This window comes from Corylus avellana, chromosome ca7 (assembly GCF_901000735.1).
Source record: "Corylus avellana chromosome ca7, CavTom2PMs-1.0".
NCBI lineage: Eukaryota > Viridiplantae > Streptophyta > Magnoliopsida > Fagales > Betulaceae > Corylus > Corylus avellana.
The window spans coordinates 26,545,667-26,549,886 of NC_081547.1; the positions used below are offsets into that span (position 1 = coordinate 26,545,667).

The 4,220-nt window shown below is 34.5% G+C and overlaps 1 pseudogene; it reads right to left on the minus strand.

The window, feature by feature from the left end:
* Positions 1–214: 214 nt before the first annotated feature.
* LOC132188927 (U5 spliceosomal RNA) lies at positions 215–324 on the minus strand (annotated as a pseudogene).
* Positions 325–4,220: the final 3,896 nt, after the last annotated feature.

The window sequence follows — 4,220 nt, forward strand, 5'->3', positions numbered from 1 at the left end:
TAACATGTCATTTTGAATAATTAACATTTTCATTCCTAAAAACAGCTTAATTAACATTTTCATTCCTAAAAACAGCTTAATTACATTTTGATAACTAAAAATAGTTTATATTGCTCAAGTGCCATCCATCTGTCAATTTTAGTCATATTCTCCATCTCCTTTAGTGGAGAATGATACGTTAAAGCCCTTTAACTCAGAATTGATGGGCACGCCCACGGTGGTACACCCCTTTAAGAATTGGTGCATGCCGCTATCTGCGACGAGCGCACGGTATTCTTTAGTAAAAGGTGAAAGAAAACTTCGCTCTGTGCTCATCGCACGGCTCCCTAAGTTCTATCCTATCCACGTGCTTTGCTTTCTAGCAAGTGGACGGGCTGGAGCTTCGCTTATTTCTTCCGTGTGGGACTCGAATTAGTTTAATTCCTTTAAACTTCCTCCATATATTTCGTAGTTCTTTCTTTTTTCATGCTCACTCTTTAGCATCAAACCAGCTTTTCCTCTACTGCAGCCCCAACTCATTGTCTCTCATCTACTATTTGACCTATTTGTGGGTGCATTTTTTTGCTCTTCCATTGAAGAATCCCGCCAATCCTGTGTCCCCCAGTCTTCAGATAAGTTTCTCTAGCTGTATGACCAGCCCTTGTTCCAAACTGGGGTCGTGGGTTTGGTCAGGCAGATTCTGTGTGTGGAGAATATTTCAACATCTTGTTGAGCTGGATGTAGTTCATATTGGTCCCATTTTAGCATATTGGCTAAGCCAAAATAATTTTAGAGCACTCACATAGCCACATCAGCTTTTCTAATTTTCAATTCAAATTTAAGGAGATAAACTACTTTTTGCTTTCTTATTTAAAAGCACTCTAATGGTTCCATATTGTTCTTAATACCATCTGTTAGGGATAAAATATGCCCACCTAATTATGTTTATTTACAATTTTGTTATTGTCCATTCATATGGTGACACGTGTCGCCATTGGGTTATTAAAGGAGAAAGGCCCTTTCTCCTTATCTGGACTTTCTCTCTCCCGATCTCCCACTCCAAGAGACTCTTTGGAGGACTTCTCCTCCATCATGCACACATCTCCCTCTCTCCCATGGCTACTCTCCATGAGACACTCCTTTATCTTTCTCCCTTTCACATATCACACTTCACACACACTGATCATTGAGTATTTGGGGCATATCATAACTGTTTATTTTTATCCGTATACAAGACATTAACTTGAGCGTTGGAGGGTCTTCGGTGCCCCAACCGGAGACCCCTAACCGTGCTTTTATTTTGCAGAAACATCATAGATGTACAAGAACTCAACTCAAAGCTTGATTATGAAAAAAATATTGCAGATTAGTAACACTGTAGACCAAAAATTGCTCCAACACCATCTTTTTTTTTTTTTTTTTTTATGATTTCTTTATTCTTTCTTTTCTAACGGTCACTTTTTTTAAAGATCATATTTTCCAACGGCTATATTCTTAAATAATCATATTCTTTGTATAAATAGAGCCATGCATTGTAAATTCAATATATAATTAAATGCTAATTAACAACAAAATTAGCAGCGGAATGAATAATTATATAAATACCTCTAGCTATGCTTTGCTCAAGCCAATTGAAGAATAGCTTCACAGAAACAAAATCTGAAAAAATAAAAAATATTGAGAGGTTCTTCTGATCTATGCCTACCAGTGAGTGCCAATTGATGGAATACACATGCCTTATTTATAGGTAGGTCAGGGGACCCTCAATTAGAGCTGTTACCTTAATTATTCCTCCCATCAAGGAATAAAAATCAAATCAATACAGCTAATTGATTCCACAAAATAAAATCTTTAATGAAATCAAATACTTGTTCCACAAGAATTAAATCAGTGATTTAATTCAGAATATTTGATTGAAATCAAATACTTGTTCCACAAGAATTAAATCAGTAATTTAATTCAGAATATTTGATTTACACAATAAGCTTTAATTGGAATAAATTACTGAACACCGTAATTATATATATTTTATAATTACAATAATATATGCGACATAAGGGACATACTTTATATGAAATTTCTTACATTCTCCCACTTGGCCCTTATGACACATAAATTCCTTATGGTGTTCAGTTCTATGATATGGCCAATACTTTATTTATTCCAACCATTCATGGAATCCTCCCACTCACTCAAGGAATACTACACACGAATCATGGCGGTAAAGCTTTTATATGATAAGCCGTCCCTTCCATGTATCACGATGTGTAATACCTCCCTAAATGAGTACTTTATGGATAATGTACTTTATGAATGAACTTCCTATAAGTCATTCGGGTCCAACTTTAATTTTATCCCCATGGATAAGAATAATATATATGCGCACAAAAAAACTTTATAACATAACCTTTATGTCTATAGACCAATTAAAGAGAAACTAAGCACAAATGAATTAATGAATCTCATATATTCCACATGACTTTATACTTTCTTTACCGGTAAACCTTTAGTCATGGGATCCACAATCATTAATTCAACACTTATATGCTTAATAGACACTTATTGTCACTTAATGTTCTCTTTCATAGTGATACTTTATGTCGATATACATACTTCTGCTTCTACTCAGTTTATTCTTAGAAAAATAACTATAGTAGAATTAACTCAGAAGATCTTTATGGGTCTAACTATAAAATCAACAATTTTGAGACCTTAACAAAAATGTCTCAACCATAATGCCTGTGTAATTAATTCACAGCATGTAATGACTTTTGCTTTCATGGTAGATGTAGCAACTATAGTCTGCTTACTGCATCTTCAGTACATATATACTGAAGTTGATTCTCTACTATCTACACATTTAGCAAAAATCAAACCTGAATAAACACCACCAAATGGTAAGTGTATTTTTAGGTTAAACTGTAGTTCTTGGTTCATTGCATATTCCATAATACTATATTGACCCAATAGTCCAACTGCTATTTCAATGTCAGGTCTAATGTAGACTTGTGCATACATATGGAATATTTTTCATTTGCCTTTGTTCCAATACATTTTGGGACATTATCCCCTTTAATAATAGGTGCTACTGAAGATTCATAGTTCTTCATTCTGAATCTCTCCCAAAACTTTAATGAGAGGAACTTTATGTAGCAAACCTAAATTAATGCTTGCAAGCAAAATATTATCTATATACAGGACTAAAAGAAATGTAACTTTACTCCCACTGACCTTAAGGTATATTCAATGATTAACAAGGTTCTCAATAAACCTATATGGGGTAACAACCTTGTGTTATATACCACTAGTGAGAGGCCTATCTTAGTCCATTAATAGATATCCTTAATTAGCAAGCTTTCTGACTGTTATTAATAAAACCCCTTAAGTTGTCTTATGTACACTTCTTCCTTAAGATCCTTATTCAGGAAAATTGTTTTTCACATCCTTTTGATATAGCTCTAAAACAAAATGAGATACTCATATCATGATAATCAATGCCTTCCTTTTGAATGAGATCATTGGCTACAAGTCATACTTTATATCGTTCAACATTACTCGGAAGCATCCTTTTAGGTTTTATAAACCCATTTGCAGCCTATGGCTACAACTCCCTTTGGTAAGTCAACAAAATTGCAGACTTGAATTTTAGCCAAAGATTTCATCTCCTCCTTCATGGCATTGAAACACAATGTGAAGTTATTTCCACCCAAAAAGATGTGAAAGCAAATTTTGGATCGTCCTTAGGTCCGACATAAAAATCAGACTCCTCGAAGCATACAACATAATCACTAGAGATTGTTGGTCGCCTTATTCTAGAGAATCTTCTTAATCCTACTTTATTTACTTTTGACAAAGTCTGAGTAGGTTCATTCTGAACTTGTTCCTTATGAGTTGACTGTTCTGAAACTAATTGTGCTTGAAGATAATCAATTTGATTTTTCTTAAGCACAGTCAAACACCCTTCATGTGAAGGGGCTTCAGTCAACTCTTGTGCTTCCTCTAATTCAATCCCTTGAGAATAAGCACTCCCACTAAGTTCAGCGCCCTCTATAAATTTTGAATATTAGACTCAACAATTCTAGGACTAAATGAAGAACAGTAAAACCTAACCCCTTGGAGTTTACTGTATAACCTATAAAATTCTGCTAGTTGTCCTTGAAGCTAATTACCTTAGGTGTGGATTATAAATCCTCACTATAGCAAGACAACCCCATATGTGTAAACAATTTGAACTTGGTTCC